Genomic DNA, 14,038 nt, shown 5'->3' on the forward strand with positions numbered 1-14,038 from the left:
GGATGAACTGGATCAGAAATATATCAGTTTTCAACATCCCGGGTTCAAATATCATTAGAGTTAAACCTGAGTCTCTCGTTCGAATGAACTGAATCAGAAATATATCAGTTTTCAACATCTCAGGTTCAAATATTAGTAGAGTTAGACCTGAGTCTCTCATTAGGATGAACTGGATCAGAAATATATCAGTTTTCAACATCCCGGGTTCAAATATTACTAGAGTTAGACCTAAGTCTCTCGTTCGGATGAACTTGATCGGAAATATATTAGTTTTCAACATCCCAGGTTCAAATATTACTAGAGTTAGAACTGAGTCTCTCATTAGGATGAACTGGATCAGAAATATATCAGTTTTCAACATCCCGGGTTCAAAGATTAATAGATTTAGACCTGAGTCTCTCGTTCGGATGAACTGGATCAGAAATATATCATTTCTCAACATCCCGGGTTCAAATATCACTAGAGTTAGACCTGAGTCTCTCATTCGAATGAACTGGATCGGAAATATATCAGTTTTCAACATCCTCGGTTCAAATATTACTAGAGTTAGACCTGAGTCTCTCATTAGGATGAACTGGATCAGAAATATATCAGTTTTCAACATCCCGGGTTCAAATATTACTAGAGTTAGACCTAAGTCTCTCGTTCGGATGAACTTGATCGGAAATATATTAGTTTTCGACATCCCAGGTTCAAATATTACTAGAGTTAAAACTGAGTCTCTCATTAGGATGAACTGGATCACAAATATATCAGTTTTCAACATCCCGGGTTCAAAGATTAATAGATTTAGACCTGAGTCTCTCGTTCGGATGAACTGGATCAGAAATATATCATTTCTAAACATCCCGGGTTCAAATATCACTAGAGTTAGACCTGAGTCTCTCATTCGAATGAACTGGATCGGAAATATATCAGTTTTCAACATCCTCAGTTCAAATATTACTAGAGTTAAACCTGAGTCTCTCGTTCGGATGAACTGGATCGGAAATATATCAGTTTTCAACATCGCATGTTCAAATATTACTAGAGTTAGACCTGAGTATCTTATTAGGATGAACTGGATAAGAAATATATCAGTTTTCAACATCCCGGGTTCAAATATTACTAGAGTTAGACCTGAGTCTCTTGTTCGGATGAACTGGATCGGAAATATATCAGTTTTCAACATCGCATGTTCAAATATAACTAGAGTTAGACCTGAGTCTCTCGTTCGGATGAACTGGATCGGAAATATATCAGTTTTCAACATCCTCGGTTCAAATATTACTAGAGTTAAACCTGAGTCTCTCGTTCGGATGAACTGGATCGAAAATATATCAGTTTTCAACATTCTCGGTTCAAATATTACTAGAGTTAGATCTGAGTCTCTCATTAGGATGAACTGGATCAGAAATAAATCAGTTTTCAACATCCCGGGTTCAAATATTACTAGAGTTTGACCTGAGTCTCTCGTTCGGATGAACTGGATCGGAAATATATCAGTTTTCAACATCGTCGGTTCAAATATTACTAGAGTTAGACCTGAGTCTCTCGTTCGAATGAACTGGATCGGAAATATATCAGTTTTCAACATCCCGGGTTCAAAGATTACTAGATTTAGACCTGAGTTTCTCGTTCGGATGAACTGGTTCAGAAATATATCAGTTTTCAACATCGCATGTTCAAATATTACTAGAGTTAGACCTGAGTATCTTATTAGGATGAACTGGATCAGAAATATATCAGTTTTCAACATCCCGAGTTCAAATATTACTAGAGTTAGACCTGAGTCTCTCGTTCGAATGAACTGGATCAGAAATATATCAGTTTTCAACATCCCGGGTTCAAATATTACTAGAGTTAGACTTGAGTCTCTCGTTCGGATGAACTGGTTCAGAAATATATCAGTTTTCAACATCTCGAGTTCAAATATTACTAGAGTTAGACCTGAGTCTCTCGTTTGTATGAACTGGATCGGAAATATATCAGTTTTCAACATACCGGGTTCAAATATTACTAGAGTTAGACCTGAGTATCTTATTAGGATGAACTGGATCAGAAATATATCAGTTTTCAACATCCCGAGTTCAAATATTACTAGAGTTAGACCTGAGTCTCTCGTTCGAATGAACTGGATCAGAAATATATCAGTTTTCAACATCCCGGGTTCAAATATTACTAGAGTTAGACCTGAGTCTCTCGTTCGGATGAACTGGATCGGAAATATATCAGTTTTCAACATCGTCGGTTCAAATATTACTAAAATTAGACCTGAGTCTCTCATTCGAATGAACTGGATCGGAAATATATCACTTTTCAACATCCCGGGTTCAAAGATTACTAGATTTAGACCTGAGTTTCTCGTTCGGATGAACTGGTTCAGAAATATATCAGTTTTCAACATCGCATGTTCAAATATTACTAGAGTTAGACCTGAGTATCTTATTAGGATGAACTGGATCAGAAATATATCAGTTTTCAACATCCCGAGTTCAAATATTACTAGAGTTAGACCTGAGTCTCTCGTTCGAATGAACTGGATCAGAAATATATCAGTTTTCAACATCCCGGGTTCAAATATTACTAGAGTTAGACCTGAGTCTCTCGTTCGGATGAACTGGTTCAGAAATATATCAGTTTTCAACATCTCGAGTTCAAATATTACTAGAGTTAGACCTGAGTCTCTCGTTTGTATGAACTGGATCGGAAATATATCAGTTTTCAACATACCGGGTTCAAATATTACTAGAGTTAGACCTGAGTATCTTATTAGGATGAACTGGATCAGAAATATATCAGTTTTCAACATCCCGAGTTCAAATATTACTAGAGTTAGACCTGAGTCTCTCTTTCTAATGAACTGGATCAGAAATATATCAGTTTTCAACATCCCGGGTTCAAATATTACTAGAGTTAGACCTGAGTCTCTCATTCGGATGAACTGGTTCAGAAATATGTCAGTTTTCAACATCCCGAGTGCAAATATTACTAGAGTTAGACCTGAGTCTCTCGTTCGGATGAACTGGATCGGAAATATATCAGTTTTCAACATCGCATGTTCAAATATTACTAGAGTTAGACCTGAGTATCTTATTAGGATGAACTGGATCAGAAATATATCAGTTTTCAACATCCCGAGTTCAAATATTACTAGAGTTAGACCTGAGTCTCTCGTTCGAATGAACTGGATCGGAAATATATCAGTTTTCAACATCCCGGGTTCAAAGATTACTAGATTTAGAACTGAGTTTCTCGTTCGGATGAACTGGTTGAGAAATATGTCAGTTTTCAACATCCCGAGTTCAAATATTACTAGAGTTAGACCTGAGTCTCTCGTTTGTATGAACTGGATCGGAAATATATCAGTTTTCAATATCCCAGGTTCAAATATTACTAGAGTTAAACCTGAGTCTCTCGTTCGGATGAACTGGATCGGAAATATAACAGTTTTCAACATCGCATGTTCAAATATTACTAGAGTTAGACCTAAGTATCTTATTAGGATGAACTGGATAAGAAATATATCAGTTTTCAACATCCCGGGTTCAAATATTACTAGAGTTAGACCTGAGTCTCTTGTTCGTATGAACTAGATCGGAAATATATCAGTTTTCAACATCGCATGTTCAAATATAACTAGAGTTAGACCTGAGTCTCTCGTTCGGATGAACTGGATCGGAAATATATCAGTTTTCAACATCCTCGGTTCAAATATTACTAGAGTTAAACCTGAGTCTCTCGTTCGGATGAACTGGATCGAAAATATATCAGTTTTCAACATCGCATGTTCAAATATTACTAGAGTTAGACCTGAGTCTCTCGTTCGGATGAACTGGATCGGAAATATATCAGTTTTCAACATTCTCGGTTCAAATCTTACTAGAGTTAGACCTGAGTCTCTCATTAGGATGAACTGGATCAGAAATAAATCAGTTTTCAACATACCGGGTTCAAATATTACTAGAGTTTGACCTGAGTCTCTCGTTCGGATGAACTGGATCGGAAATATATCAGTTTTCAACATCCTCGGTTCAAATATTACTAGAGTTAGACCTGAGTCTCTCATTAGGATGAACTGGATCAGAAATATATCAGTTTTCAACATCCCGGGTTCAAATATTACTAGAGTTAGACCTAAGTCTCTCGTTCGGATGAACTTGATCGGAAATATATTAGTTTTCGACATCCCAGGTTCAAATATTACTAGAGTTAAAACTGAGTCTCTCATTAGGATGAACTGGATCACAAATATATCAGTTTTCAACATCCCGGGTTCAAAGATTAATAGATTTAGACCTGAGTCTCTCGTTCGGATGAACTGGATCAGAAATATATCATTTCTAAACATCCCGGGTTCAAATATCACTAGAGTTAGACCTGAGTCTCTCATTCGAATGAACTGGATCGGAAATATATCAGTTTTCAACATCCTCAGTTCAAATATTACTAGAGTTAAACCTGAGTCTCTCGTTCGGATGAACTGGATCGGAAATATATCAGTTTTCAACATCGCATGTTCAAATATTACTAGAGTTAGACCTGAGTATCTTATTAGGATGAACTGGATAAGAAATATATCAGTTTTCAACATCCCGGGTTCAAATATTACTAGAGTTAGACCTGAGTCTCTTGTTCGGATGAACTGGATCGGAAATATATCAGTTTTCAACATCGCATGTTCAAATATAACTAGAGTTAGACCTGAGTCTCTCGTTCGGATGAACTGGATCGGAAATATATCAGTTTTCAACATCCTCGGTTCAAATATTACTAGAGTTAAACCTGAGTCTCTCGTTCGGATGAACTGGATCGAAAATATATCAGTTTTCAACATTCTCGGTTCAAATATTACTAGAGTTAGATCTGAGTCTCTCATTAGGATGAACTGGATCAGAAATAAATCAGTTTTCAACATCCCGGGTTCAAATATTACTAGAGTTTGACCTGAGTCTCTCGTTCGGATGAACTGGATCGGAAATATATCAGTTTTCAACATCGTCGGTTCAAATATTACTAGAGTTAGACCGGAGTCTCTCGTTCGAATGAACTGGATCGGAAATATATCAGTTTTCAACATCCCGGGTTCAAAGATTACTAGATTTAGACCTGAGTTTCTCGTTCGGATGAACTGGTTCAGAAATATGTCGGTTTTCAACATCCCGAGTTCAAATATTATTTGAAATATACCTGAGTCTCTCGTTTGTATGAACTGGATCGGAAATATATCATTTTTCAATATCCCAGGTTCAAATATTACTAGAGTTAAACCTGAATCTCTCGTTCGGATGATCTGGATCGGAAATATATCAGTGTTCAACATCGCATGTTCAAATATTACTAGAGTTAGACCTAAGTATCTTATTAGGATGAACTGGATCAGAAATATATCAGTTTTCAACATCCCGGGTTCAAATATTACTAGAGTTGGACCTGAGTCTCTCATTAAGATGAACTGGATCAGAAATATATCAGTTTTCAACATCCCGGGTTCAAATTTTACTAGAGTTAGACCTAAGTCTCTCGTTCGGATGAACTTGATCGGAAATATATTAGTTTTCAACATCCCAGGTTCGAATATTACTAGAGTTAGACCTGAGTCTCTCGTTCGGATGAACTGGATCAGAAATATATCAGTTTTCAGCATCCCGGGTTCAAATATCACTAGAGTTGGACCTGAGTCTCTCGTTCGAATGAACTTGATCGGAAATATATCAGTTTTCAACATCCCGGGTTCAAAGATTACTAGATTTAGACCTGAGTTTCTCGTTCGGATGAACAGGTTCAGAAATATGTCAGTTTTCAACATCTCGGGTTCAAATATTACTAGAGTTAGACCTGAGTCTCTCGTTTGTATGAACTGGATTGGAAATATATCAGTTTTCAATATCCCAGGTTCAAATATTACTAGAGTTAAACCTGAGTCTCTCGTTCGGATGAACTGGATCGGAAATATATCAGTTTTCAACATCGCATGTTCAAATATTACTAGAGTTAGACCTGAGTCTCTCGTTCGGATGAACTGGATCGGAAATATATCAGTTTTCAACATCCTCGGTTCAAATATTACTAGAGTTAGACCTGAGTCTCTCATTAGGATGAACTGGATCAGAAATATATCAGTTTTCAACATCCCGGGTTCAAATATTACTAGAGTTAGACCTGAGTCTCTCGTTCGGATGAACTGGATCGGAAATATATCAGTTTTCAACATCCCGGGTTCAAAGATTACTAGATTTAGACCTGAGTTTCTCGTTCGGATGAACTGGTTCAGAAATATGTCAGTTTTCAACATCCCGGGTTCAAATATTACTAGAGTTAGACCTGAGTCTCTCGTTTGTATGAACTGGATCGGAAATATATCAGTTTTCAATATCCCAGGTTCAAATATTACTAGAGTTAAACCTGAGTCTCTCGTTGGGATGAACTGGATCGGAAATATATCAGTTTTCAACATCGCATGTTCAAATATTACTAGAGTTAGACCTGAGTCTCTCGTTCGGATGAACTGGATCGGAAATATATCAGTTTTCAACATCCTCGGTTCAAATATTACTAGAGTTAAACCTGAGTCTCTCGTTCGGATGAACTGGATCGAAAATATATCAGTTTTCAACATCGCATGTTCAAATATTACTAGAGTTAGACCTGAGTCTCTCGTTCGGATGAACTGGATCGGAAATATATCAGTTTTCAACATTCTCGGTTCAAATCTTACTAGAGTTAGACCTGAGTCTCTCATTAGGATGAACTGGATCAGAAATAAATCAGTTTTCAACATCCCGGGTTCAAATATTACTAGAGTTTGACCTGAGTCTCTCGTTCGGATGAACTAGATCGGAAATATATCAGTTTTCAACATCGTCGGTTCAAATATTACTAGAGTTAGACCGGAGTCTCTCGTTCGAATGAACTGGATCGGAAATATATCAGTTTTCAACTTCCCGGGTTCAAAGATTACTAGATTTAGACCTGAGTTTCTCGTTCGGATGAACTGGTTCAGAAATATGTCGGTTTTCAACATCCCGAGTTCAAATATTATTTGAAATATACCTGAGTCTCTCGTTTGTATGAACTGGATCGGAAATATATCATTTTTCAATATCCCAGGTTCAAATATTACTAGAGTTAAACCTGAATCTCTCGTTCGGATGATCTGGATCGGAAATATATCAGTGTTCAACATCGCATGTTCAAATATTACTAGAGTTAGACCTAAGTATCTTATTAGGATGAACTGGATCAGAAATATATCAGTTTTCAACATCCCGGGTTCAAATATTACTAGAGTTGGACCTGAGTCTCTCATTAAGATGAACTGGATCAGAAATATATCAGTTTTCAACATCCCGGGTTCAAATTTTACTAGAGTTAGACCTAAGTCTCTCGTTCGGATGAACTTGATCGGAAATATATTAGTTTTCAACATCCCAGGTTCGAATATTACTAGAGTTAGACCTGAGTCTCTCGTTCGGATGAACTGGATCAGAAATATATCAGTTTTCAGCATCCCGGGTTTAAATATCACTAGAGTTGGATCTGAGTCTCTCGTTCGAATGAACTGGATCGGAAATATATCAGTTTTCAACATCCCGGGTTCAAACATTACTAGATTTAGACCTGAGTTTCTCGTTCGGATGAACTGGTTCAGAAATATGTCAGTTTTCAACATCCCGGGTTCAAATATTACTAGAGTTAGACCTGAGTCTCTCGTTTGTATGAACTGGATCGGAAATATATCAGTTTTCAATATCCCAGGTTCAAATATTACTAGAGTTAAACCTGAGTCTCTCGTTGGGATGAACTGGATCGGAAATATATCAGTTTTCAACATCGCATGTTCAAATATTACTAGAGTTAGACCTGAGTCTCTCGTTCGGATGAACTGGATCGGAAATATATCAGTTTTCAACATCCTCGGTTCAAATATTACTAGAGTTAGACCTGAGTCTCTCATTAGGATGAACTGGATCAGAAATATATCAGTTTTCAACATCCCGGGTTCAAATATTACTAGAGTTAGACCTGAGTCTCTCGTTCGGATGAAATGGATCGGAAATATATCAGTTTTCAACATCGTCGGTTCAAATATTACTAAAATTAGACCTGAGTCTCTCGTTCGAATGAACTGGATCGGAAATATATCACTTTTCAACATCCCGGGTTCAAAGATTACTAGATTTAGACCTGAGTTTCTCGTTCGGATGAACTGGTTCAGAAATATATCAGTTTTCAACATCGCATGTTCAAATATTACTAAAGTTAGACCTGAGTATCTTATTAGGATGAACTGGATCAGAAATATATCAGTTTTCAACATCCCGAGTTCAAATATTACTAGAGTTAGACCTGAGTCTCTCGTTCTAATGAACTGGATCAGAAATATATCAGTTTTCAACATCCCGGGTTCAAATATTACTAGAGTTAGACCTGAGTCTCTCGTTCGGAAGAACTGGTTCAGAAATATGTCAGTTTTCAACATCCCGAGTTCAAATATTACTAGAGTTAGACCTGAGTATCTCGTTCGGATGAACTGGATCGGAAATATATCAGTTTTCAACATCGCATGTTCAAATATTACTAGAGTTAGACCTGAGTATCTTATTAGGATGAACTGGATCAGAAATATATCAGTTTTCAACATCCCGAGTTCAAATATTACTAGAGTTAGACCTGAGTCTCTCGTTCGAATGAACTGGATCGGAAATATATCAGTTTTCAACATCCCGGGTTCAAAGATTACTAGATTTAGAACTGAGTTTCTCGTTCGGATGAACTGGTTGAGAAATATGTCAGTTTTCAACATCCCGAGTTCAAATATTACTAGAGTTAGACCTGAGTCTCTCGTTTGTATGAACTGGATCGGAAATATATCAGTTTTCAATATCCCAGGTTCAAATATTACTAGAGTTAAACCTGAGTCTCTCGTTCGGATGAACTGGATCGGAAATATTATCAGTTTTCAACATCGCATGTTCAAATATTACTAGAGTTAGACCTGAGTATCTTATTAGGATGAACTGGATCAGAAATATATCAGTTTTCAACATCCCGAGTTCAAATATTACTAGAGTTAGACCTGAGTCTCTCGTTCGAATGAACTGGATCAGAAATATATCAGTTTTCAACATCCCGGGTTCAAATATTACTAGAGTTAGACCTGAGTCTCTCGTTCGGATGAACTGGATCGGAAATATATCAGTTTTCAACATCGTCGGTTCAAATATTACTAGAATTAGACCTGAGTCTCTCGTTCGAATGAACTGGATCGGAAATATATCACTTTTCAACATCCCGGGTTCAAAGATTACTAGATTTAGACCTGAGTTTCTCGTTCGGATGAACTGGTTCAGAAACATGTCAGTTTTCAACATCCCGAGTCCAAATATTACTAGAGTTAGACCTGAGTCTCTCGTTTGTATGAACTGGATCGGAAATATATCAGTTTTCAATATCCCAGGTTTAAATATTACTAGAGTTAAACCTGAGTCTCTCGTTCGGATGAACTGGATCGGAAACATATCAGTTTTCAACATCGCATGTTCAAATATTACTAGAGTTAGACCTGAGTATCTTATTAGGATGATCTGGAAAAGAAATATATCAGTTTTCAAAATCCCGGGTTCAAATATTACTAGAGTTAGACCTGAGTCTCTTGTTCGGATGAACTGGACCGGAAATATATCAGTTTTCAACATCCCGGGTTTAAAGATTACTACATTTAGACCTGAGTCTCTCGTTCGGATGAACTGGATCAGAAATATATCAGTTTTCAGCATCCCGGGTTCAAATATCACTAGAGTTAGACCTGAGTCTCTCGTTCGAATGAACTGGATCGGAAATATATTAGTTTTCAACATCCCGGATTCAAATATTACTAGAGTTAGACCTGAGTCTCTGGTTCGGATGAACTGGACCGGAAATATTATCAGTTTTCAACATCCCGAGTTCAAAGATTACTAGATTTAGACCTGAGTTTCTCGTTCGGATGAACTGGTTCAAAAATATGTCAGTTTTCAACATCTCGGGTTCAAATATTACTAGAGTTAGACCTGAGTCTCTCGTTTGTATGAACTGGATCGGAAATATATCATTTTTCTATATCCCAGGTTCAAATATTACTAGAGTTAAACCTGAGTCTCTCGTTCGGATGAACTGGATCGGAAATATATCAGTTTTCAACATCGCATGTTCAAATATTACTAGAGTTAGACCTGAGTATCTTATTAGGATGAACTGGATCAGAAATATATCAGTTTTCAACATCCCGGGTTCAAATATTACTAGAGTTGGACCTGAGTCTCTCATTAAGATGAACTGGATCAGAAATATATCAGTTTTCAACATCCCGGGTTCAAATTTTACTAGAGTTAGACCTAAGTCTCTCGTTCGGATGAACTTGATCGGAAATATATTAGTTTTCAACATCCCAGGTTCGAATATTACTAGAGTTAGACCTGAGTCTCTCGTTCGGATGAACTGGATCAGAAATATATCAGTTTTCAGCATCCCGGGTTCAAATATCACTAGAGTTAGACCTGAGTCTCTCGTTCGAATGAACTGGATCGGAAATATATCAGTTTTCAACATCCCGGGTTCAAAGATTACTAGATTTAGACCTGAGTTTCTCGTTCGGATGAACTGGTTCAGAAATATATCAGTTTTCAACATCGCATGTTCAAATATTACTAGAGTTAGACCTGAGTATCTTATTAGGATGAACTGGATCAGAAATATATCAGTTTTCAACATCCCGAGTTCAAATATTACTAGAGTTAGACCTGAGTCTCTCGTTCGAATGAACTGGATCAGAAATATATCAGTTTTCAACATCCCGGGTTCAAATATTACTAGAGTTAGACTTGAGTCTCTCGTTCGGATGAACTGGTTCAGAAATATATCAGTTTTCAACATCTCGAGTTCAAATATTACTAGAGTTAGACCTGAGTCTCTCGTTTGTATGAACTGGATCGGAAATATATCAGTTTTCAACATACCGGGTTCAAATATTACTAGAGTTAGACCTGAGTATCTTATTAGGATGAACTGGATCAGAAATATATCAGTTTTCAACATCCCGAGTTCAAATATTACTAGAGTTAGACCTGAGTCTCTCTTTCTAATGAACTGGATCAGAAATATATCAGTTTTCAACATCCCGGGTTCAAATATTACTAGAGTTAGACCTGAGTCTCTCGTTCGGATGAACTGGTTCAGAAATATGTCAGTTTTCAACATCCCGAGTGCAAATATTACTAGAGTTAGACCTGAGTCTCTCGTTCGGATGAACTGGATCGGAAATATATCAGTTTTCAACATCGCATGTTCAAATATTACTAGAGTTAGACCTGAGTATCTTATTAGGATGAACTGGATCAGAAATATATCAGTTTTCAACATCCCGAGTTCAAATATTACTAGAGTTAGACCTGAGTCTCTCGTTCGAATGAACTGGATCGGAAATATATCAGTTTTCAACATCCCGGGTTCAAAGATTACTAGATTTAGAACTGAGTTTCTCGTTCGGATGAACTGGTTGAGAAATATGTCAGTTTTCAACATCCCGAGTTCAAATATTACTAGAGTTAGACCTGAGTCTCTCGTTTGTATGAACTGGATCGGAAATATATCATTTTTCAATATCCCAGGTTCAAATATTACTAGAGTTAAACCTGAGTCTCTCGTTCGGATGAACTGGATCGGAAATATAACAGTTTTCAACATCGCATGTTCAAATATTACTAGAGTTAGACCTAAGTATCTTATTAGGATGAACTGGATAAGAAATATATCAGTTTTCAACATCCCGGGTTCAAATATTACTAGAGTTAGACCTGAGTCTCTTGTTCGGATGAACTGGATCGGAAATATATCAGTTTTCAACATCGCATGTTCAAATATAACTAGAGTTAGACCTGAGTCTCTCGTTCGGATGAACTGGATCGGAAATATATCAGTTTTCAACATCCTCGGTTCAAATATTACTAGAGTTAAACCTGAGTCTCTCGTTCGGATGAACTGGATCGAAAATATATCAGTTTTCAACATCGCATGTTCAAATATTACTAGAGTTAGACCTGAGTCTCTCGTTCGGATGAACTGGATCGGAAATATATCAGTTTTCAACATTCTCGGTTCAAATATTACTAGAGTTAGACCTGAGTCTCTCATTAGGATGAACTGGATCAGAAATAAATCAGTTTTCAACATCCCGGGTTCAAATATTACTAGAGTTTGACCTGAGTCTCTCGTTCGGATGAACTGGATCGGAAATATATCAGTTTTCAACATCGTCGGTTCAAATATTACTAGAGTTAGACCGGAGTCTCTCGTTCGAATGAACTGGATCGGAAATATATCAGTTTTCAACTTCCCGGGTTCAAAGATTACTAGATTTAGACCTGAGTTTCTCGTTCGGATGAACTGGTTCAGAAATATGTCGGTTTTCAACATCCCGAGTTCAAATATTATTTGAAATATACCTGAGTCTCTCGTTTGTATGAACTGGATCGGAAATATATCATTTTTCAATATCCCAGGTTCAAATATTACTAGAGTTAAACCTGAATCTCTCGTTCGGATGATCTGGATCGGAAATATATCAGTGTTCAACATCGCATGTTCAAATATTACTAGAGTTAGACCTAAGTATCTTATTAGGATGAACTGGATCAGAAATATATCAGTTTTCAACATCCCGGGTTCAAATATTACTAGAGTTGGACCTGAGTCTCTCATTAAGATGAACTGGATCAGAAATATATCAGTTTTCAACATCCCGGGTTCAAATTTTACTAGAGTTAGACCTAAGTCTCTCGTTCGGATGAACTTGATCGGAAATATATTAGTTTTCAACATCCCAGGTTCAAATATTACTAGAGTTAGACCTGAGTCTCTCGTTCGGATGAACTGGATCAGAAATATATCAGTTTTCAGCATCCTGGGTTCAAATATCACTAGAGTTGGACCTGAGTCTCTCGTTCGAATGAACTGGATCGGAAATATATCAGTTTTCAACATCCCGGGTTCAAAGATTACTAGATTTAGACCTGAGTTTCTCGTTCGGATGAACTGGTTCAGAAATATGTCAGTTTTCAACATCCCGGGTTCAAATATTACTAGAGTTAGACCTGAGTCTCTCGTTTGTATGAACTGGATCGGAAATATATCAGTTTTCAATATCCCAGGTTCAAATATTACTAGAGTTAAACCTGAGTCTCTCGTTCGGATGAACTGGATCGGAAATATAACAGTTTTCAACATCGCATGTTCAAATATTACTAGAGTTAGACCTAAGTATCTTATTAGGATGAACTGGATAAGAAATATATCAGTTTTCAACATCCCGGGTTCAAATATTACTAGAGTTAGACCTGAGTCTCTCGTTCGAATGAACTGGATCGGAAATATATCAGTTTTCAACATCCCGGGTTCAAAGATTACTAGATTTAGAACTGAGTTTCTCGTTCGGATGAACTGGTTGAGAAATATGTCAGTTTTCAACATCCCGAGTTCAAATATTACTAGAGTTAGACCTGAGTCTCTCGTTTGTATGAACTGGATCGGAAATATATCAGTTTTCAATATCCCAGGTTCAAATATTACTAGAGTTAAACCTGAGTCTCTCGTTCGGATGAACTGGATCGGAAATATAACAGTTTTCAACATCGCATGTTCAAATATTACTAGAGTTAGACCTAAGTATCTTATTAGGATGAACTGGATAAGAAATATATCAGTTTTCAACATCCCGGGTTCAAATATTACTAGAGTTAGACCTGAGTCTCTTGTTCGGATGAACTAGATCGGAAATATATCAGTTTTCAACATCGCATGTTCAAATATAACTAGAGTTAGACCTGAGTCTCTCGTTCGGATGAACTGGATCGGAAATATATCAGTTTTCAACATCGTCGGTTCAAATATTACTAAAATTAGACCTGAGTCTCTCATTCGAATGAACTGGATCGGAAATATATCACTTTTCAACATCCCGGGTTCAAAGATTACTAGATTTAGACCTGAGTTTCTCGTTCGGATGAACTGGTTCAGAAATATA

The sequence above is a fragment of the Papaver somniferum genome, unplaced genomic scaffold (assembly GCF_003573695.1).
Source record: "Papaver somniferum cultivar HN1 unplaced genomic scaffold, ASM357369v1 unplaced-scaffold_139, whole genome shotgun sequence".
Taxonomy (NCBI): domain Eukaryota; kingdom Viridiplantae; phylum Streptophyta; class Magnoliopsida; order Ranunculales; family Papaveraceae; genus Papaver; species Papaver somniferum.